The sequence below is a fragment of the Patagioenas fasciata genome, unplaced genomic scaffold (assembly GCF_037038585.1).
Source record: "Patagioenas fasciata isolate bPatFas1 unplaced genomic scaffold, bPatFas1.hap1 Unplaced_3, whole genome shotgun sequence".
NCBI lineage: Eukaryota > Metazoa > Chordata > Aves > Columbiformes > Columbidae > Patagioenas > Patagioenas fasciata.
Window position 1 is genome coordinate 2,589,846 of NW_027288732.1, and position 23,667 is coordinate 2,613,512.

At 52.5% G+C, this 23,667-nt stretch overlaps 1 long non-coding RNA gene across 1 annotated transcript; it reads right to left on the bottom strand.

The window, feature by feature from the left end:
* Positions 1-19,691: 19,691 nt before the first annotated feature.
* LOC139826843 (uncharacterized) lies at positions 19,692-20,299 on the bottom strand. Its single transcript, XR_011736966.1, has 3 exons — positions 20,206-20,299; positions 19,818-19,883; positions 19,692-19,729 (listed from the first exon to the last, which is right to left on the bottom strand). It is a non-coding gene; the product is annotated as an uncharacterized lncRNA (long non-coding RNA).
* Positions 20,300-23,667: the final 3,368 nt, after the last annotated feature.

Here is a 23,667-nt window from a genome sequence, read left to right on the forward strand (position 1 = left end):
AAGCATGTGTTCCAAAGGCTTTAAGTACAGAAAGAGGTCAGAAAGGTTTTGGTTCTACTGGAGCCCCTGTGGTTGCTTTCACGGAAAAACTGACTTTGGACAAACCATCTAGGGTAGTTTCCATTATTGGGCCTGGCAGTGAGATTAAGAGGAAAAGAATGCTTTTAGATTCAGGCGCAGATGTGACGATTATCCCTCGCACTGACTGGCCTTTGTGTTGGCCTTTAGAAGCAGTAAATACCATGGTAGTGGGGATAGGGGGGGCCACTCCCACCCACATCAGCACACATATGGTTAAGATAAGGGAGGAGGGCGAGGGCTTAGAGGCATGAGTACGACCTTATGTTCTAAACACAACAATTGCATTATTGGGAAGGGATGTGATGTCTCAGTGGGGAATAGTTATGCAGTCACCTTTTTAATAATGGCCATTGCAGCGAGCAACACCCGGCCATGTATGAAGCTGAGTTGGGAAACAAATGATCCTGTCTGGGTGGATCAATGGCCATTACCAAAAGAAAAGCTCGCACATTTAGAGGAGCTGGTTGAAGAGCAACTCAGTCTCGGACATTTGGTCCCTTCCACCAGCCCGTGGAATACACCTGTTTTTACTATCCAGAAGAAATCAGGGAAGTGGCGTTTGTTACAGGACCTCAGGGCAATTAATGCAGTAATGAAAGATATGGGGGCACTACAACCAGGTCTTCCTACCCCAACCATGCTTCCAAAAGATTGGGATATAACTGTCATTGATCTGAAGGATTGTTTTTTCACGATTCCTTTACACCCAGAGGATTGTGAAAAATTTGCCTTTACTGTTCCAGTGCTTAATCATCAAGCTCCCACAAAAAGATATCATTGGGTAGTGCTACCTCAGGGAATGAAAAATTCTCCTACTATTTGCCAATGGTATGTAGATTTGGCTTTAAAATCATTCAGGCAACAACACCCTCAGATGATCATCTATCATTATATGGATGATATCCTTTTGTGCAATAAAGAGAAAATTAGTAAGGACATAATAACTCAGTTGACAAAGCAATTAGGTCAATGGGGTCTGGTTGTGGCACCAGAAAAGGTACAGCAAACCGCACCATGGAAATATTTAGGATATGAACTAACTCAGGCCATGATTAGACCTCAGAAGCTTACTGTGAAAGCAAAGATAGCAACCCTTCACGATGCAATGAAGTTAGTAGGGGACTTACAGTGGATAAGAAATGTTGTGGGTATTACAAATACAGATTTGCAACCGCTGTTTAGTCTCCTCCGTGGGGGACGAGACCCCCAAGAACCACGGTGCCTCACACCAGAAGCACAGAAAGCGCTTGAGCAGATTGCAAGAAAAGTTTCACAGAATACTGCTCAGCGGGTAAGATCAGAATTGCCTGTTACTCTCTATGTCTATAATACCAATAAGGAAGTGGCAGGACTTTTGGCCCAGTGGAGCACGGAAGAAAAGGATCCATTGGTAATATTAGAATGGATATTTTTAAACAGCCAAAACCAAAAAACCATCATTCAGAGGTGGGAAGCCATTGCCCAAGTGATAGTGAAAGGACTAAGCAGATTTCTGACATTGTCTGGACTATATGTTGCTAAAATTGTGATCCCTATTTCCCTCAATTTGTTTGAACAGATCCTTCTCAAACATGACGATCTTGCCTCAGCTCTTGCCCGGATTCCGGTGCAGGTGGACAATCATTATCCACCACATCCTATATTTAAGACCAACCTCCCCTTAGAGCCTATGTCAATTGTTAGTGAACATCCACTAGATGCTATAACCATTTTCACAGATGCGAGTAGTCGCTCATGCAAAGGAGGCTTTGTATGATTTGAGAATGGTCAGTGGCATTCACAGATTGTCATAGCTGAAGGATCGGTTCAAATTTTAGAATTGCGAGCGGTGACAGCAGCATTGCAAAAATGGCATAACTCTCCAGTTAATCTGGTAACAGATTCTCTTTATGTTGTGGGAATTGTACAAAGAATACATAGAGCGCTTTTGCAGCGAGTTTCCAATTCCTTGTTGTTTGAAGCATTGTTAGATTTGTGGAACGTATTAGATTATAGGACAGCACCAGTATTTATCATGCATATAAAAAGCCATACTAACATACCAGGTGGTCTAGTAGAGGGAAACAGCATCATAGACAAACTTGTGGCAGTAGCAGATATATCCCCTTTTGAACAAGCCAGACAAGCTCACGAATTCTTTCATCAATCCTCAGCAGCACTCCAAAAGCAGTTTACAATTACAAAGGAACAAGCTCGAGCCATTATTGCAGCTTGTCCTGATTGTGCCCGCATAGTCCCTCTCCAACAAAAGGGAGTAAATCCTCGGGGCTTGCAGCCAGGTCAGTTATGGCAAACTGATATTACTGAATTTGCACCATTTGGCAGACAAAAGTACATTCATGTCTCTATAGATACCTGTTCAGGACTGCTGTGGGCTACAGCCTTGACCTCAGCAAATGCAAAGGCAGTAAAACGTCATTTACTACAAGCTTTTGCTGTCATGGGTGTCCCTACACAAATCAAAACAGATAATGGTCCTGCATACCACTCTGACAGACTTGCAGCCTTCCTCACCCAGTGGAAGGTACAACACCTGTTTGGAATCCCTTATAATTCTACTGGCCAAGCAATTATTGAGCGTGCACACCGTGCATTAAAAATCTTTTGTCTGTTTTGAAAAAACAAGGGGGAATTGGTGTGAGCCCAGAAGAGGTATTGATGAAGGCATTGTATGTGCTGAACTGGCTTAATCCTAAAAGTGAAACTGAAATGGAACCGGTTGTTATGCACCAAATCAAAAATGTCAAAGATTTTTCCGAAAATGTGCCTAAGGTTAGTGTGTTTAATCCGACAACACAACAATGGGAAGGTCCTATGTCACTAATAACCTGGGGAAGGGGATATGCTTGTGTTTCTACAGGTAACCACAAAAATTCATGGATCCCAGCAAAGTGGGTGAGACCTTGGCTAGCTAACAGAGAAGAAACCGATTGCAGTGATGACAACCCTTAACCTCAGACATGTTATCGCTTTAAGCAACGAATGTAGCCAATGTTGAGAATACCACTTTGTAAAACAGAGCAGCAATTAATTTTTTCTTATCGGACATGTTCACAGTTATGAAGAGTTTGATTGTATGTGTTGTTTGAACTTAAAAGTTAAAAAGATAGAAGATTTGCAGAACAAGAAAATAACAGAAGATACTGGGTTTTTTTGGGGTGAATGCCTTGTTTGGTTAAAAGGAATATTGAAAACAGGTTTGTTCTTGTTAATTGTAATTGTATTAGCCTTAATGTTCTTACCCTGTATTTCACACTGTATTTAAAGCATGATATGGCGTATTGTTAATATTAAATAAAAGAGGGGGAGATGTAGTGGCAGAGCCCCCCCCCGCCCCAGGGGGATGGGGTTGTCACCAGCCTGGCTGAGAGGTGAAGCCAGAGACAAAAGAGACTAAAGGAGCACCATTAGAATGTAATAATGAGTGAGCAATCGCCGGACACATGCGTGCAGAGCGCGTGGACAGTACATGCAGCCTATCATGTTATTGTATAACACGAGTTACAACCAATCACATTGTTGTAAGGCGCGTGGACAGGGCAGCTTTGCTATAAAGCTAGCCCGGTCCGACAATAAAGCAAACTCTGTGAACATCATATTGGTGTGTCAGGTTCCGTGGCTCGCATGGATAAAGCAACACATGAGGATCTCGTTCCTTTTTCCCTTTTTTCCTCATGGCTGACATTAGGAGAGGACCTTGCTGGTCGTCCCTGTGAACTGAGGCCTAGTGACAGACTGAATCCAGCTCCGGTTGGCTACAGAGCCTAATCCAGGACTTTGGGTGCTGGCTCTGCGGAGTTGCTGAGACTTACAAGATTGGTTTTGTATATTTTGTATTATTTTCTCTATTCTTAGTAGTAGAATTAGTAAAACATCTTTAACTTTTCCAACTCTCTTCTCTCTGTCCTTCTTTCCCTCCCAATCGCCTGCCCTGAGTGTAAAAGGGGGGAGAGGGAGGGGCAAAATGGGGAAGTGGGGGGAGAGGAGGTTAATAATACATCTGCCAGGGTTTGTTTGTCACCCCACAATCCTAACCCTTGACAGGCTGGGACAGAGAAAAGGATGAGAAGGAAATAAGGCAAGGCAAGGCAAGGCTAGGTCAAAAGACATTTCCTTGGTTACATATTTTGTACCACATTCATTTTGAGATGAGGAGGAAAGCCATCAGACCTTATGGATTAGGCCCAAGCAAAAACCCCGGCTACTTGAGACACTTAGACTAAGCCTAAAATGCAAAGATCTCTCCATAAGGATGGTTTTTATACTCTACTTCCACAATCTGCTGGCAGTACAAAAGAATAAGCGGCAGATGTCCTTAGGCTGAGTCACGGTGCTTTGCTCCTAAGACCATGCATACCATGGGAATATTTCAGCATTTCTGCTCTGGTTTTCAGTGTATTACACCAAAACACCCACCTGATGACATCATTGCAACAGCAACAGCAGCAATTTGCAGAATTCAGCTTCTTTGGGGAACTGAGAAATTGCTGAGCTGACACCAAGTCCTGCTGTGTCCCTGTCACCCGCAGAGTGCCCGCATCCTCACCACGGTAGCGGGCATTGTGACAAAGGTTCTATGTCAGCTGGGTGTGGTAGCCGAGCGCCCCCTAGGAGAGGGGGAGCCTGTCAGCCCCGGGCCTGTCACTGCCTGCTGTCGCTGCTGTCACCAGCGAGGCCTCTGAAAAGTTTCCAAAACATCCCCAGACTTAGGTCCAGCGTGGCCAAAAGTCTCCAAGAGACAAGTCGGAAAGAAGGATATGGAACAAAGGGAGAAAGCGAAGGGAGCAAGCCAAAGGGAGGGAAGAGGAAAATCTAGTGCCGGGCTGCAGGACTGAAATGGAGGAATGGAAAGACAAAAGCCAGGAAGCAGGAGAGTTTGAGAAAAGGAGAGAGGAAAGAAGAGACATGCAGCCAGACGAGGGCTTAGTGAGAGAGTTTGGGACAGAGAACAGGATGAGAAGGAAATAAGGCAGGGCAAGGCAAGGCTAGGCCAAAGGACGTTTCCTTGCTTTATATTTTCTACCACATTCATCTGGAGACGAGGAGGAAAGCCATCAGACCTGATGGATTAGGCCCAAACAAAAACCCCGGCTACTTGAGACACTTAGACTAAGCCTAAAATGCAAAGATCTCTCCATAAGGATGGTTTTTATACTCTACTTCCACAATCTGCTGGCAGTACAAAAGAATAAGCGGCAGATCTACTTAGGCTGAGTCATGGTGCTTTGCTCCTAAGACCATGCATACCATGGGAATATTTCAGCACTTCTGCTCTGGTTTTCAGTGTATTACACCAAAACACCCACCTGATGACATCATTTCAAGAGCAACAGCAGCAATTTGCAGAATTCAGCTTCTTTGGGGAGCTGAGAAGTTGCTGAGCTGACACCAAGTCTTGTTGTGTCCCTGTCACCCGCAGAGTGCCCGCATCCTCACCACGGTAGCGGGCATTGTGACAAAGGTTCTATGTCAGCTGGGTGTGGCAGCCGAGCGCCCCCTAGGGGAGGGGGAGCCTGTCAGCCCCGGGCCTGTCACTGCCTGCTGTCCCCCCTGTCACCAGCGAGGCCTCTGAAAAGTTTCCAAAACATCCCCAGACTTAGGTCCAGCGTGGCCAAAAGTCTCCAAGAGCCAAATCGGAAAGAAGGATATGGAACAAAGGGAGAAAGCGAAGGGAGCAAGCCAAAGGGAGGGAAGAGGAAAAAGTAGTGCCGAGCTGCAGGACTGAAATGGAGGAGGTTTTGCACTTTCTTATGATACAGTTCTATAGGAGGCTTCAAGCCTAGACAAGATGATTTCACGTTTTTCTTCTGGAGTTATGCATTTGCTGTTCCTTCTTTCTTCTTGTTCTTTTAGCAGGATCATTTTATCTGAGCATGGCAGTGGCCCTAAAGGCACTTGCTTTGATAGAGCTGTCTCAGTAAGGTGTTGAACAAGTCCTCGCAGACACAGAATGATGTAGCACGCTATAGAAATCAGTGCTTCTGTTACTACGATTAAAGAAGTAATTTCTCTCAATTTTCCAAACCAAGATTCTAACAATCCCCTGAGTGGACTATCTACACCTGAATTCTCAGCCAATTCTTCTGCTGAAGTTGTGGTTAGACATGTATCACCTTTTTCTGCCAACATCGTATCTGGGACCATGTTATTTTCCCATGCCATTCTACTAGTAGCATCTAATTGTTTGGTGATTCCTTTAACTGCTTGTCTAGTATAACTTATAAATAAATGTTATTTATCCCATCTACATTCTTGTTTGTAGTTACCTACCAAAACAAAACGGACTCAGAACCCGCAGCTAACTTGACTTCTTGCTTTGTGTTCCTTGGGGACTCCTCTGGGGACCCCAATCTAATTGAAATAAACCCTGTCATCAGAGGAAAGCCCTAAACTCCTTTTTCTGTTGCCCTGATGGATCACAGTGTTCAAATGCCAGGGTAAAAGGAATTTCCAATTGTACGACGTCACAGGTACCTTCCCAGTGGGGGATAAAATGGAATGAAGTGTCATCTTCCCACAGTACCACCAAAAATCCACTCAGGAAGCATTTGAGGACATATGAGGACCAACTTCCCGTGTCTCTGCACATCTACTCATGTTCCTAGGAACTTGGTATCATTCCTGCCCCATCGTGAGAGACAGGCAGTATGATTTCCAATTATTCCTGAAAATGCCAGGGGAATTTTGATATTTTTCCCTGCAAAGCTTATTTCTCCATGCCGTAGAGTCTTGGCATAAGGCTAAGATGCACTCCATCCCCTGTCAATCTTCGCTCCACCCCAGAGGGAAGGGTACCACTTGGGCCACAGGCCTTCCTGCTGCACAGGCATAGCAATTGCTCTTGTTTAGGCTTTGCACCATATATTTGATCCATTCTACCCAGGCATTTGTACCTCCATATATTTTGAACCTTCCCAGGGCATCTTTTCTACTAATGTCTATTTGTGATCCATAAACCCCACTTACTGAATCATCTGCTCTCTGTCTTGCAATTAGCAAAGGGTTGCACTGCAGAGACTCACATCCTGGGAGAGATTGTCCTTTAGATACGGTAATTTTTCTTTTCAACTCTATAACCGTTCATTGCTCACTGTCCATCCCCTAAACTCTGTGGTCCAAATAACACTGTACGAGGAGGGGCAATGAGAGACAGCAACAAAAACTGTGCACTTATTTAAATCATCCTTAGACTCAGTCCCCTTGGACACGTTTCTTTTCATAACTCAATTCTCTTTAGCTCTGTACATCCCCACAGTTAAGGATGTGGCAATCATCTACTCAAATTGTTAGGGAACCTTCAGTTTCAGTGATGTTTGTTAAGTAACCCATTTGTAAATTCTACATACACAGGATTAACAATCCCCAAAAGTTTCATTTCATTTTCATCTCTGTATCTTTAGTCGAAGGGGGTCGTCAGTTGTCAATACTTGCCACTCGTCATTGTCCTTTGGAGGTTCGATTGGCTCTTTAATGCGTGTCTAATGAGTCCACCCTTTCTCAGCTGGTTGTACCACTGTCTCGGTGAGCAGCAGAACTTGAAATGCTCCTTCCCAATCTGGCTGAAGCTTCCGTTTCTTTCCAGGATTTGATCAGGACCCAGTTTTCAGGCTGAAACTTGTGAGCTGCAAACTCTAAAGGCAGAGTTTGTGCCAGAAGGCCTTGTGCCTGAGAGAAGATAGGCAAGACAACCCGAGTATACAGTTTTTGAGAAATAAATCCTTAGTTTCAAACTGTGGAGGTCCACCTATTATTAAACTTTTGCTACCACCGCTGCTGCGGCAGTGCTCAGGAGGAAAGCTTCTCCCCCTCTGGCAAGGTGATCAACCAACACTAGTATGTATTTAATTCGACCAGCTACAGGCAAATCACCTTGAATATTTTGAGAGAGTTGTAAACTTGGACCCTGCCCTCCTGCAGGCTGCTTTTTAAGTGCCTTTTTATTTATTCTTTTACAAACCACCCATCTTTCACAAATTTGCTTGGCTATAGTATAAATTCCCGTATTACGTCACACATTGCTTGTGTTCCCCAATAACTCTCCTGATGTAGAATCGCTAATACCTCCCTCATGATTTGCTTATTTAACATTTCTCTACCATCTGGGAGTACCCATTTCCCACTCTGTTCCCTGGCTCCTAATTCTTGGAGGACTTCTTATTTTTCATCAAAAACTGGAATTTCCTGTGAGGCCAGGACCTCAAGCGTGAGATAACTTACAGTTATTAATTCAGGTTTTAAGGCTGCTTCTCAGGCCATTTCATCTGATAACCAATTTCCCCTGACACAAAAGGAGTTTCCCTTCTGATGTCCTAATGGATATCATGTACTACAGCCACTTCTATTGGTGACATCAGATTATGTAACACTTGTCCAACTGGTTCTTCCCGAACCAATTCTTTCCCTTTGCTATTAATTAGACCCCATTCTTCCCAGATTTTCCCAAAAGTGTGCACTACTCCAAATGCATATCTAGAACCATTACAGATGGTACCTTCTTTTCCATCTAACACTTGCAGTGCCTGATTGACAGCGTATAGCTGGCATGTTTGAGCTGACCAGTTATTAGGTAACCTGCCCGTTTCTTATTTCACCACTCACACCTTCAACGATGGCACACCCATTGTGTCTTTTCCCCTGAATTATCCCTGAAGTCCCATCTATGAGGAGGTGCAGCCCATTGTCATCTCTCCACAGGAAAGTAGCAGGGTTTAATTTCCTGCTTTCTTTCACCAGAAGAGCGGTGACTGCTGCAGTTTGCACACACTCAAGACACTGGGTCTAAGAGCTTAGATAAGTGTGCCACTGGCTGTCGCTTCCCCCCAGCCCACTTGCTGGTGGAGCAGTGTGGGAGGCAGAACAGGCCACCCTGTGCAAGCATTGCTCAACAGTACCAAAAACATCTCTGTATTATCAACACTGTTTTTAGCACGAATCAAAAAACATAGTCCCATACTAGGTACTACAAAGAACATTAACTCCACCCTGGCCAAAACCAACACAAACTTCCAGGTAATAGAATAGCTCTCAAATTTTCTCCTTATCACCCCCCCAGGCAGTAACTGTGCTTCCACACCCAGAGCCTGTAAAACATTTTTCTCTAATAAATAAGCTGGGGAATCTTCCACTAATATATTCCTTCTCCATACACTTTTAATTCTTATTATCACAGATAGGAATTTATTCATAATTGTCTCTCCTTCCTCCCTGCTACCCCATTTATTACAACTCTTTCTTCAGTTTTAGATCTTTTTAGGGTAGAATTTAGAAGGGATAGGGTAGCTTCTGTTTTTACTAAAAACTAGACCTCATTACCTCCTACTTTACCAATTACATGCCCCTTTGCGATTTAAACAAGTTGCCCCACAAAAAAGAAACACCACAAATATTTTCAGCCCCTCTGATTTTCCAAAGTGTATTGAGTTTTCTTCCTTTGGTCATTTCTAACAGTTACCGTCCTCGGGGTAAATATCCCACATTTCCACAACAATAGCATTCCATTTTCTCTCATTCTCTCACTTGTATCACCGACTTCAGTCTAAATCTTCTCGCTCTGGTGCTGCCAGGCCTTCAAGGAAAAGACGAACGACATAGCCCGCCGGTGGAGGGAACTCCATGCCAAGAAGGACCAGATGAAAAGCTACATGGAGAAATCTTTGAGAAGGTTAAAGGTACGCCTGCTCCTGATCAGCTCCGCTGACGTGACCCTGAGCCACAGCGCCACCTTCTCCCCTCATTGCATCACCCCGTCCCTGCTGCTCCCTGCACGGGACAGCTGGCATCAGAGCAGTGTCCCCTCCCCAAACCCGCTGCACCCCAACGCTTTGAGCACCCTGGACGGTCCAAAACGCTCTTTGCAGCCCGAGCTGGCCCTGCCTGGGCTGGAGATCCTTCCCAGGCAGCCCCCACATTCTGGGGGTGTCACCCAGACCCTGCAGCGCTGAGTACCCCAATATCCACCAGAGCTGGGCTTCGAGCATCCCCTGGTGTGGGATGCAGCCAGATCTCCAGCGATGGGGAGGTTGCCAGGTTGGGACTCAAAACACCATTCATGACCGATCTGACACCCCCGCAGATGTGCACCCCCAGCAACACGCCGGCCACGCTGCCCAACGTCCCCGACACTGTGGTCACGTTCTCCAAGCTGCAAACCCCTGAGAACCGGTAAAGCAGCAACAGCCCCATCGCCTCCATGGCCTGTGCCCACGAGAGCTTCAGCCCCTTTTGGGCTTCCTCGCCCCACAACCCCCAGCCAGCCTGGCTGCCCCCTCCTCACCCAGCGTTGGGAGTGGGGGCTCCCCTGAGAATCGCACTGGAAGAATTTTCTAGGTAGTACTCCTAGGGTGGGGGGGCACACACTCTTGGGGAGGGCACTGGCCCTCAAGACCCTCTAGATGGTCTTTCCTCCCCTCATTTTTTAAAAATATATATCTAATGTATTATAAATCCAGAGAGAAGGAGCAGCAGCACAGAGGTGGGTGCTGGGTGGGGGGGTTTCTTAGTGCCCCCTCCCACCAGCATCGCTGCAGCGGGGCTGGAGAGCAAAGGGGAGGCAAATAACAAAGAAATCGATGGCTGGAGACAGCTGTCGGCCCCCGGGTCATGGCTATGGGGGCACCCTGGACTGAGGGGGCACAGCCGCTGGGCCCCCTGCCTCTGCATGTCCCAGAGCCCTGATGAAGCCCCCAAAGCGCTCCCCTCCTCCGGCTCCCAAAATCAGCCCGGCTTCTTGCACAGCCCCTATGGGGCCCCCTTACCCCGTCCTCCCTCCCTCGACACCCCCAGGGTCCAGGGGGATTCTACAAGGTGATGTCCCCCCGTCACTGCCACTGCCACACACGGTCCTTCCCAGGGGAGGGGAGAGCTGGGGGGGTTTCAGTCTTGAAATCAATCTTGCAGCGGCGGGCGGGCGGCGGCGCCGCACCCTGAGCTCTCTGGGTAGCCTGGCCAGGCGGCTGCTCCGCACCTGGGCGCGCCTGGTCGGGGGCCGCGGAAGGCGCCGAGCTGTGCCGGAGGACGATGAAGGTGGGTTCCGGGCCTTTAAGGAAAAGATGGCTGACATAGCCTGCCGGTGGAGGAAACTCCATGCCAAGAAGAACCAGCTGAAAACCTACATGGAGAAATCTTTGAGGAGGTTAAAGGTACGCCTGCTCCTGATGAGCTCCGCTGATGTGACCCTGAGCCACAGCGCCACCTTCTCACCTCCCCTGGGGAGACAGTCTTGGGCCAGCACTTCTGTCCAAGCCTCCCTTGAACCTGGCGGGGTGAGGAACAGGACTGGCAGGGCATGGGGGTTTGTACTGCAGATGGGGAAAGCCCTGATAGCGCTTGGGCAGCAGAGAGCTTGTCCAGTACCAGTGTGATCTCCTGGTGGGGGAAACATCACTAGGAAGATAATCAGCTGCGAGTCCAAGCTCTGAAGAAAGCCATGAGAGAAAGAAAGGAGAAAACACAAAAGGAGATGGAGCTTTTGAGGGCTAAGAAGAAACTCGAAGCCCTGAAAAAAGGAACACCAGAAGCTCAGCAGCCAAGTGCAGAAGCACTCCATCTTCAAAAACTACCTGGAGAATGTGGTGAAGATCTCCCCACAGGTGAGTTTGGACATGAGAGACAGATCATGGCCTCAGGGAGGGCTGTATGTGGATGTTAAACCTGGAGGAGATAAGGCAAGTCCAGGGAAATCATGACACTTGGTCAAACCCAGACACCTCAGGTGGGATGGGAGGAGGTTCCCTGCAAGCCAGGTGAGCCAAGGGGACCAGAGTGAGGGGAGGAAAAGCAGAAAAGGAGATGAAGGCTTGAGAAAACCCAAGAAAAAGTGTTAGAAGGGGGAACAGCACAGAGCTGAGGGGCATGGGGACCCCTTTGTGTCACTGTTTCACGTGACATGGATGGTTTGGGAGAAGGGCCAAGCTGCCCGAAAATGGGAGCCCAGGCAGCTGTCGGGAAAGCTGAGCCCTCTCTCAAGGGTGTGTGGGCGTCCCTCCCTGCATCGCTCGCACTCCTGCGGCCTGGCTGCCCCACTCCCATGGCTGGGTGACTTGGCCCTGGCAGCTGCACTTGTGCTTTGTTTCCTATCAGAGCACTGGGGGGTGGTACGACATCTCCCCTTGCTGCTGGCAGTGGCAGCTCTGGGACCGGCACAATGGGGCCATCAAACAGGGAATGTGGCGACGCTCACAAACCAACTGGGGCAGCAGGCTCGCCAAGAGGGGAAATCTTTCAGCTGGGGGAGGTGTTGTCCCTGGTCAGGACAGGGTGCCAAACAGTACGAGACTTGCAGTCATGAGGGGAGGGCAGGGGCATTACTAAATCCAGGATCCTTGTGCTGCAGTTTGAGGACATCCAGGACATCATTTCCCGCTACAAGCTGCTGGTGAGGACGTGCAAGGACCTGCAGCAGTCCCAAGAGAAGGACAGGGAAATGATGGAGCAAGCCAAGGTGCTCCTGGATCAGTATGAGGCAGAGAAAGCAGCTGAGATCCTGCAGTGCCAAAATGAGCTGGAGCAGCTCCAACGACATTTTGCGCAGGCTCAAAGTGATGTCCGCTTCTGGGTGAGGAACTGCGGGATGGGCAGGGGAAGATCTCCAAGGCCTGGCTGGGTGAAGCCACAGGGTCATGGCAAGGCACAGTGGCAGACTTTGTAATTGGAGGAGATGCCTCATTTCATCCCTGCAGCAGGGGGTGCAGAATGCCAAATGACAGACCAGGTCTGGAGCAGGTTATGTCTGGGCTTAAAACAAGTCCAAAAGTGACCCAACTGGTGGTCATCTGGGCTGTACCAAGGCACATGAATGTGTAGAAATGCGCGCAGCTCTGCTGGCCTCTGTTCCCTTTGCATCACTCTGAGGGGGCCTTGCCAAATTCCCTTCCTGGATACTCCAGGCTGCAGGAGTTGAGTCCCACCAGGTAAAGCTGGAAAGTGTGTGGTCTGGGTGGGTGGTGGTGGGATGCGCTGCCCCCAGGGTGTCAACTATCGGGGTATCTGGAGGACCCACTAGAACGAGGGGTGCAGGAGCTGGCAGAGAGATGGGGCTGCTCAAGGAGTAGCTGTGGTAGTTCCTGGATCTGCTTCCACCACATCAAGCTGAACCAGCTCCAGCATAGCCCTGGGTGAGGACAGGTTCTTCCTAGCAAAACAAAGGAGTGTGGAAGCCAGGCTCTCCAGCACTGAAGCAGCATCTTTGCTGGGACATATCACCATGCTGTGTGTCTGATGGGCTGATGAGGGACAGACGCTACAATATGTGGATGGCATTCCTACTGAAAACGCTCAAAAGTGGTTTATGGACAGAAGTAGCCAGCCCTGAGGTGATCTGGACCTTTGCCAAAAATCCTTTCCCACAAAAGGCAGAGATAATTGCCCTTACTCTGCCCTGGAACTAGCTCAAGGTAAAACTGTTAGCATCTATACTGACTCCAAGAATGCTTTCAGGGCTGTGCATGTGCACAGAGCAATTTGGAAAGAAAAGGGACTTTTGAACTCTCGAGGCAAACAGATCAAGCATGCGGAGGAGATATTGGAACTACTGAAGCAGTTCAACTTCCTAAGAAAACGGCAATCACGCACATTAAGGCGCACCAGAAAGTGAGCTCGGAATCGGAAAAGGCTGGCGGACACAGAGGCAAACCAAACGGCTCAGCACAAGGTAAAAACACAAAGTGCTCTCGTCCTTGGTGGGCAGGTCTCTAACAGGTAAGCCAGAGTGTACTAAAGAGAATCGAAACTCATCGTAGATTTAAAGGAATCACATCATAAGGAAGGGTGGGCTCAAACGCCCCAGGGAAAACTTACCACCCCCTCTCATCTGGTTTGGCCTTTAGGAAGGGAAGAACAGAAGAAGGGGCCTTGGGGACTAGAACCACTACGCAAACATTTGATTAGGGAAACAGGAGTTAGAGATTTGTCTGTCACTGTGGAAGAGGTGACAGCGGTGTGATCTTTGCCTCCAGACTAATCCCAAAAATACGCCCAAGCTAGAAATGGGTCAAATGGGGAAAGGGAATGGGCCTGGACCACAATGGCAAACTGATTGTTCAGAACTCCCAGGAAAAGGGGGGTACCAATATTTGTTGGTATTAACTGATGTTTTTTCAGGTTGGCCAGAAGCGTTCCCTACCAGGACAGGAAAAGCTTAGGAGGTGACTAGAACATTGATACACAAAATAATACCAAGGCTTGGAGTCCCAGCTGTTAGATCCTCTGATTGAGGGCCACATTTTACTGACGAGTATGTGAAGTCTTTTGCAGAGAACTTTGAAACCATAATAGGAAGGTCCATTTCAAGACCCCCTGCCTGCTACCAATATTAGAGAACAGAATGCCTGGATTCGCCATTCTAGAGTGAAGAAAGCCTGCGAAACACCACAGAGGGTAACCCGGGTGCAACCTGGAAAACTCTGTTTTTCACAATCACCTTTTGGTCCTTCTGGGGGACCAGCCTGGGTGGTGCTTCCCGCTTTGGGAAGAAGAAACCCAAAAGAACAAACAAGTAGAATTTTTGGTAGATATGGGGGCAACACTAATGAAAACCTGGAAAGAAGAAACTTCAACCCCATGATGGGAGGGGCCTTTTTCTTGTTTTGTTAACTACAGAACCAGCTGTTTGGAGGGCAGAGAAAAGATGGACACACGTCTCTCAAGCTAAAGGACCCCTGACGGAAGAAAGAACCTTGAAAGTATCTCAAGAACCGGGCGAACTGAAATTGAAGTTGACTCGGGGTTGTAAATAGACTGTGGTATAAGCATATCCACAAAGGGAACTTACCAACAGGATTGTGTAATGAATGTCTAAGAATAGAAGATCAGGAAACCAGAGCTCGGTTGAGGATTCTAGTTGCCACTGGAAGAATAGAAAAAAAATAGCCAAGAATGGTGGGAGGTATTTACTGAAGGGGTGAATGGGAATTTAGAGAGTCCGCCAGTGATGAAAAGAATAGAGTGCAGACAGAGAAATCAAATTCCGTGTTGCTCCTGTTGTTCCTAGGAAGTGAAGGCTAAGAGTTGGGAAACGATAATCGCCACACTAACAACAAAAACAGGAAAGGCGGGGACACAGCCCTCGCTGCCGAGAAGACGACGAACTCGGCTGCTGGCTGCAACCTGCTCGGCCAGAGAGCGTGGAAACCTGGACCTGATCCTCTTGCCAGGAGCGGTGACTTATTGTTCCCAACTTAGCCTGGCTAATCCCTGTACCAAGTGCTACGAGCGTGTGAGAATAGGAAGACTAACCCAGTATGTTCTAAATTATCACACTCGTATTAATTCTGGATGTTACGATAGAACAAAATTGGAGAAGTGTGAAATCCAAGGGCAGAAATTATGGGTAGCAACTAACCTAGAGAAAGGTGGACTCGGTGTAGGCTCTGCCTCCTGCCCTAGAGGAGAACAGAGGATCTGTTTTACACAAGTTGGTAGGAGGGCCTATTCAGATGGAGGGGGAGTGCAAGACAAAACTTGAAACAGAGAGGAGTTTAATAAATGCCCCATAGGAGTAATGCAAACTTGGAAAGATGGTGAATGGCCTGCACAAAGAATATCTGAATACTATGATCCAGCCACATGGGCCCAAGATGGAAACTGGGGATGGCATGCCCCTATATATATGCTAAACCAAATTATTCGGTTGCAAGCAGTGGTTGAAATAATAAGCAACCAGACGGCTGAGGCACTGAATCTCATAGCGAGACAATTGTCTCAGACCAGAGCTGCAGTGTACCAAAATCAGGTAGCTTGAGATTGTCTTTTAGCTGAAGAGAGGGGGGCGTCTGTGGGAAACTGAATACTTCGGAGTGTTGTTTGGAAAGAGATGGCAATGGGGAAGCCATAATGACAATAGCAGAGGAGATAAAACGCGTTGCACATGTACCAATACAGAAATGGAATTCTATACTTAGTAGCCATTGGTGGGGTAACTTATCTGGGGGAGCCTGGTGGAAGAAAATAGGCTTCATGATAGTACGTGCATATCTGGGTTTACTGTTTGTGCCACGTATGACCCCGTGCTTTGTTCGGTTAATACATTCAGTAGTCCAAGCCATGCAAATCTCAGGCACGCCTATAGATCCTGAAATGGCAGCAAAAGGAACGGGGTATAAACTAATGATTTTAAAAAATAACACCAAACTGGACCTGGCCATCGCACTGGGAAGAAGAAACCCAAAAGGAAAGTGCTAGGAACTGCAGTGAGCGGGGTCACCACGCCAAAGAGCGCGAGCTCCCGCTGCAGCCCAACAGATGCCATTGCTGCCGGGGCACCAGCCACCCGGTCATCAGCTGCCCCAGAAGAGCAACACGAATGTTTTGTTCAACATGAGAATTTGTTTGTTCTTCGAGGGAGAAAGATAAGTCTTCTCCTGTCGAAGCAGCCTTCTTACTTGTGGTCCGAGAAAAGGTTAAATAGGGAATCATCATGTTAGTACAAGAATTTACTAACCTTCCCGAAAAGGGGGAAACTGATAGAGGGAACTAACTAACTAACTAACCCATTATGTTAAGAAAAAACAGAACCTCGTCGAATGCCAAGGTAAGAGGTTTTACAGCACCTAGATGTAAACTTGAGAAGACAAGATAACTAAGATTTACAGCAAAAGGGCGGAACCAGTCTGATTTCAATCGACTTGGCAGCTTGGGTTCCAGTCAATTCCACATAATGAGCCAAAGGTAAAGAGTTCACTGTGACGAGGCTGAAGGAGCCTTCATCCAAAGACCCCTCCTCAAGACCACCAGATGGCACTGCGCAGGTGCAACAGGGAGGGGTCAAGGAGGCGACTATGGAAATGATCACCTGGGACTCATTTTAATAAGAAGTGGGAAAGGTTATGAATATGTAGAGGCGTTCCTGGGGTCATTATGAATACGTAACACCTTACTGTATTTAAACACACCTCATATTGTTAGAAGTTGCGCATGAACGGTGGAACGATCCCCCTTGCGCCCGACGTCGAAATGAACATACCTGCTTTATAACCTTGTGAGTTGGGAAGTTTTATGACTTGACAGATTGTAAAGTTGTTTCCGCTCACCATCACGGCCAGAGAGTCCTGCAGCCCCGGCACAGCTCTGAAGCAAGAAACAACAGATGTAGAAGGCAACCCCAGCTCCTGCAGCATCCTTTTCTTACTCCTGCAGCATCCTTTTCTTACTCCTGCAGTGATCACCGCCCCTTAAGGGGTGGGGAGGAGGAGGAGATCCCTTCGGTACCTGCAGTCTGCTGGTTCACTGCTGGGGCGCAGTGCTAGGGGCGGGAAATATGAAAATAAACCGGAGCAGCAGCGCTCCTGGGGCGGGGGGTGTTCCCTGCAGAGCATCCCCCCGGGAGCCGGGCCTCGGCTCAGCCCGACCCAAACCCGCCCCACGCCCACCCGGCAGAACCTCAGGAACCAGGGAACAAGTGACCCCAAGATGGGGGTGGCCAGGCAGAGAATGGGTTCCCTCTGGCTGGGAAAGGAGGGGTTGAGCTGAGGGGGAACGGGAGGTTTGGAAAAGGGGAAGGGGGATCCCTGGCAGGCAGCGAGGCTGGAGGGGGGTCCCGTCCCCTCACCCAGCCACGCGAGCTCCGCCAGGGGCTGCAGCGCCGCTCCCCGCGGCCGCCGTCCTGTCCGCGCGAGAGACCGCCCCGCCGCCATCTCTAGTGAGGGCACAGCGGCCGCGCTCTCCCCGCCCCGCCACAGACACCTCATCAGCCACCGCCCGAACGGCGCCGGTACCCGAGGAGGAGGACTCGAAGGACGTTAACTCCCCCTCCTCGGCGGGGTGTGCCGCCCGCTTCCCAAGAGCGGCTCCCAGAGCGACCAGCTCCCCTCCTACCCGGTGGCACGAGGCACAGCCTCAGTGCGGCGGCTTCACTGCCCACACCGAAGATGGCGGCGCGACGGGAGCGGGAAAGCGTGAGGCGCTGCAGGCGTCAGGCCCGGCCCGGGAGCCCCCAGCCACTCCTGCTCCCACGCACCCCCCCCCGTTTGCTTTTCATTTGTGTATCGTATATAAATGCAGGGACAAGGAGCAGCGGCATGGAGCAGGCTGCTGGGTACGAGGTGTTCCCTCAGCACACACACCCACACCCCCCCATCCCGGGCCGCTCCGCACGAAAGGGAAGGTGAGGGAAAAACAAAAACTAAAGGCACAGAGGCGTCCTGGCTGAAGCCGAGCTGTGCTCATCTACCTTTTGAATGACAATTCCAAAGGCACATCCCCACTCACGAAAGCTGGTGGCTCCGCAGGGTCCCCAGCAGACACAACCACCGGCCGGCGGGGCAGGGGGGGCTCTGCCCGGGGAGCTCCCGCAGGGTCCGCAGTCTGAGGACAACGCTCCGCCCACAGCCCCGCACCGAAACCGCCGGAAGGTCCCACAGCCTCCTTGTCAAGCCCAAGGGAATCTGAGCTGGGCCCGTATACGGTCAGTGCTCCAGAAGCTTCTCTGCTCCCAGGCGTTTCATTAAACGAGGGCCCCGTCTGTCAGCCGAGGGCTGTGGGCGTGACCAGAGCGCCCATCAACCGGAAGTGCCGGGCGCTTTCCTGCGGCTGCAAAGTGCTGCGACATGGGGCTGTGGGCACCCCGGGGCGGGGCGCGGAGCTGCTGCGTGCCCCCAGTTCTGGGTCCCCCGACCCAGAGCAAAGCGCTCCCCTCCTCTGGCTGCCGACCGTCAGCCCGGCTTCTTGCACAGCCCCCTGGTTACCCCCTCACCCCGTGCCCCCAGTTAGTCCCAGCGGGTGTTTCTGAAGCCCATGGACGCCTCAGCCCCACCCGGGGTGCAGGATGGGCCTTTGCTGGCTCTGCCCTGGTGCCCACCAGTTTGCTGCCAGTGCTCCCTCTGGGGGGCCCTGGATAAGACCGGATCCACCTGGGCACCCCCAAAGTGCCTTTTTAGCACTAATTTTTCTCCTGAAAAGCAAACACAGCGGGGCTTTCTGCCATCCTGCCCCAGGGACCCCCACTCAGACCACACCGGCACTTGGTTGCCCATAGCCATTTATTGCAGTCGCTGCCCCCACCCTGAAGCACGCAGGCTGTTGTCCCACACTGCCAGCACCATCCCCCATGTCCCCCCAGCTCCCTCCAGCTCCACCACGAGGAGCGGCTGCCCCAGCAGTCCGTGCTGCTCCCACATCCCAGCCCAGACCCCAGACCCCCGTCCCGCCCTGCCCAGCTGCGGGCACAGACCCGTCCCCCCAGACAGCAGGGTGTCCTCTGCCCCCCGGTCCCCTGACAGGGCCATACCTGGCCGGCTCCTCGAGGTCGTGGTGTCTGGGGTGGCCCTTGGCGTTGTCGGCAGCTGAGAGGCCCCCATCATGGAGAGCTGCTCGTCCTGCCGGTTCCCATCAGTGCCGTCCTGGCCCGACAGCTGCATCGTGTCCTTCTGGGAAGGGGAGAGCGTGTGACCCAAACACGGGGCCCCACTCCGCATCCCCCAGCAACCCTCCCCCAGCCAGCTCTCCCTGGGGAAACTGAGGCACGGATGGATCCCCCCGCAGGCTCAGCATCCCCCTCCCCACCTCCGTCATCCCTACCTTGTTGGGGCTGCGGGCGCCGGATGGGGACGGCCGTGGGGTGCTGGGCGGTTGGGGCTGGAAGCGCGGGGGCATGAGGGTGTGTGGGCCCCCGCAGCTCTGCGGAACAGTGGGGTACCTGCACTCGCCCGTCCGCTCCCTGTGGGACAGGACACGGGGTGCTCAGTGCCCGGCAGGTGGCACCCCATGTGTCACTCGACGCCAGGGAGGGGTCAGGGGGCAGTTACGGTCCAGGCGCCAGCGTGTGGAGGGGCCGGTCGCAGGACAGGCAATGGAAACCAGGCAGCAGCTGCCTGGAGAGAGGAGAAAAGGGCTGGGGAGCTCCTGGGGGGCACAGCCCCACCTGCACACCGTCCTCTGCCACAAAAAGCCTCTGCACCCACCCCTCAAGATTGGTTCGGGAGGGCTCCTCCCACACGTGCCCCCTCATTGTGCCCCCTCCATCACTGGGAAGCTGCAGCTGGCAGGAGCACAAGGCACAGCCACTTGCTCAGCATCCCCAGGGGCGCTGCCCACACGGCTCCCACGCCAGGGTACCACAGCGGCACGAGCTGGGACAGCCAGCAGGAACAGGGCCGGCACTGCCAAAGGCACCGCGGTCCTCATCGCACTCACTTCCTAATCCCAGCGGCATCGTCACGCTCTGGCTGCAGCGCCTTCTGGAGCTGCCCGCTGAGGCTCTTCCACCGCTCCTCCTGCTGCTCCCGGAACGCCCCCAGCTCCCAGCGGTCCAGCTGTAGACGGGTGACACCCTCAGCCATCTACCCCAGGATGGGACATGGCGGTCCCCAGGGGGACAGCCGGGAGGGGGCACCCTCGCAAGGATGCTGCCTCAGGCTGCCAGGCCCCCAAGGTGCCAGTTCTGCGTAGAGGGGACGAGCCCTCACCTTGCAGTCCATCTGTCTCTGCAGCTCTTTCTGGAACTGGTGCCAGCCCTCCTCCTGGCCCGTCACCCGGCATCGTCACCTCCTCCACCGCCTTGTTCAGCCGCTCCTCGCACGCCTCAAACTGGCTGCGACTGACTTTGTCAGCCAGGGCGGCTTTGTCTGCTTTCTAGCAACGGGGAAAGGCGGGAGAGCGGTGGGGACAGGATCCAGGGACAACGTGAGAGGGAGAAGTGGCTACGTGGCCCTGTTCACCCCATCACCCCCGTGGGGTTGCTCCCACCAGCCAAAGGCACTCGGGGTCACAGAGGGACCTGGCAAGGGACCCGCAGCCGGGCTGGAAATCCTCCCTCCCCCGGCTGGTTCTGCCAGCCGGCACCCAAGGGACAAGGGGCGTTTGTCACCCTGCCCGGGACACCCTTGGCTGGCACCAGGGCCCCTCGAGCCCCTACCTCATCGATTCCCAGCACCAGCAGCTGCTCCTTGTCTGCTTTCTGCTTCTTGAGCCTCTCCAGGGACTGGGACAGAGCCTCCCAAGGCAGACAGCAGCCCGTGACGCCACGGCAGGGTCGGAGCTGCCCCCCGGCCAGCCGAGCACCCCCTGCCTCCCCTCCCCACCCCATCAGAAACCTCCAGGAAAGGAATCGGGAAGCTGTGCAGGGCTGCGAGCAGGGTGGCAGGCGGACAGATCCCTTGGGGTCCCAGCCTGGGCTCTGCCTGCGGGTTACAGCCACCCACCTTGATGTCTTTCTGCTCCTGCTGGCCATCCTGCTGGAGGTTTGCAAGGGCCGAGCTGAACTTCTCATAGTCCTTTTCGAGCTGCATGATGCTGGCCTGGAGGCACTTGAGCTGCTCGTCCTGCTGCAGGGACTAAGAGGACAAGGCGGTGCTGAGCCAGGGGGTGGCTGCCCCGCGGGGACAGACCCAGGGTATTTTGGCTGGTGGCTGCGGGCTCTCAGTGCAAGCAGGACATTTGCTCCAAGGCTTTAATTCCCTTCCATGCTGCTGACTCCCACAAGCCAATTAGGGGGGCAGCGAGGGGTTCCCCCACGTTACAGCAAAGCAGAAATGCCTGGGGGGTCCTGGCAGCTCAAGCCCCCTACACCGTGTCTCCTTACCTGTTTCCTCCACTTCGGGTAACTCTCCACCTTGCTGCCCGCCTTCTGGGCCAGGGATTCCAGCTGCTCCTCGAGCTTCTCGCAGTACTGGAGGAGCTTCCCCAGCAGCGCCCTGGTGTCCCAGTTGCAGCCGGGGCACCCTGCGTGCTCGTGTCCCCCGCTCTGTGCCATCGCCCTCGGCTCCTCCAGCTGCTGGTAGGGGAGGAGGAATCAGCTCTGAGCCGCATTGGATGCCGCCCACAAGCCCAGGTGCCGTGGAGGCTCCACGGCCCCATCCGGCCAGGGAATGTGGCCGGGACACTGCCAGGACTCCCCCCGAGCCAGCAGGGGCTGGGAGTACTGCCCCCGGGCCTCACATCTGCCTGCAGCTGCTCAGCTGTCTCCATCACCAACTTATTCACATACTCGGCCACAAACTGCTCCAGCTCGGCCTGGGTTGGCTCCTGCTGCTTCCCCAACTCCTTCCGCTCTGCCTTGACCTTCTGTCCCTTGGGCCTGGCCAGTGAGACGGGGGCAGGGGCAGGTTTAGCCTTCGTGGGGGTGTCCCTCGGCCCCCAAACTGGGATGCTCCCAGACCCCAGGCTCCCTCGCAGCCCTGCGGGGTAGGAAACCCTCTCCCATCCTTTTACCGCGGCTGTTGGGTCATCTGGCCGCTGCCGTCTGCTTTCCTGCCGGCTCCAGCCGCCTTCATCTTTCTGGGAGCATCCTCCACCTTCCTGATCTGTGAACGGCAGTGGGGGCAGTGAGGGCAGAGCCCCCTGTGTCATTCTGGCACAAGGACCCTTTGGCTGCCCCCTCCCTGCCCAAACTGGCATCCCCACAGCCCCTCGGGGACTGCTGCTGGCTCACCTTCTCCTCCTGCCCATGGAGGACCCTGGCCATGTCTTGCAGGAAGGCCACCTGGCACTTGAGGTCGGCCAGGATGCTGGTGATGCTCTGCCGGCCTAGAGGGACATGGTGCAAGGGGATGTGCTGTCGGTGAGGGGGTCTCAGCCTTGGGGCCAGGCTCTGAGCATGACGAACCCCTGACCCAGGGTGTCCCCACGCCAAACAACCCCCACCAGCCCCCCGGTGCTCTCACCTCCCTCTGGGAAGAGCCGGCGCACGTTGTCAAGATCTGAATGTTCTGCTTTGGTAGATTTAAGCTGCTCCACCTGCTCCTTCAGACCAGCGCAGAGGTGGCCGAGCTGCCCAACCTGGGAGAGAACCTCCCGCATCTCCGACTCGTAGCTGGAGGTGCTGGTGGAGCCCCAGGGCTTGGCCGGCTCTTGGGCATCCCCTGGGATGGTGGCTTGGGAGCTGGAGGACCCAGGCTGCACCCCAGGGGTGGTGGTGTGGGTCCCAGGTGATCGTGGCTGCATCCCCGAGGTGCTGGCCTGGGTGCCCGGGGATCCTGGCTGCAACCCCGGGGTGGTGGCGCCGGCACCACAAGATCCTGCGTGAGCAGAGGGAGTGCCTGACAACTTCACAGGGGTCACTGGTTCCCCCTGTGTCCCTGCTTGCATCCCCGGGGAGCCAGACCTTGCAGTCCCCTTGCTGGTCTCCATCCCAGGCTGTGTCCCACGTCCCTTCGGCCCCAGTGCGGAGCGCTTCCTGGCCTGGGTATCCATGGCTACCTGGGTGGGCTCGGCGGGGGCAGACTGGCCCCCAGCACCCTCCTGGGAAGAAGAGGCAAAGGGCAGCAGGGTTACTAGCAGCTGGGCAGCCGTGAGGACAGACCCCAGAACCTCCCGCCGTGTCCTCAGTCCCCATCCCCAAACCACCATCTCGCGGGGCCAAACCCGTGTTGAACATGAGAGCCCAAATGCAAAGGGATCATGGGCTCAGACCGGCCATAGAGCCGGGGGGACGGGACCTCCAGGGATGGGAGCCCCAGCATTGCTGCCCAGCACCCCCAACCCACAGACTGTGCCCCGAGGCAGGAGGGCTGGTGTCCCCGAGGGAGCGGGGGATGCAGCCGCCTCCTGTCCCTGCGCAGCCCGGCAGCGTCCTGGGGCTTCCCCTGGAGCTGGGCAAGGAGAGAGACACCCGTTCAAATGTGGGAGCGGGATTTAAAGAGCATCCCCAAATGAACT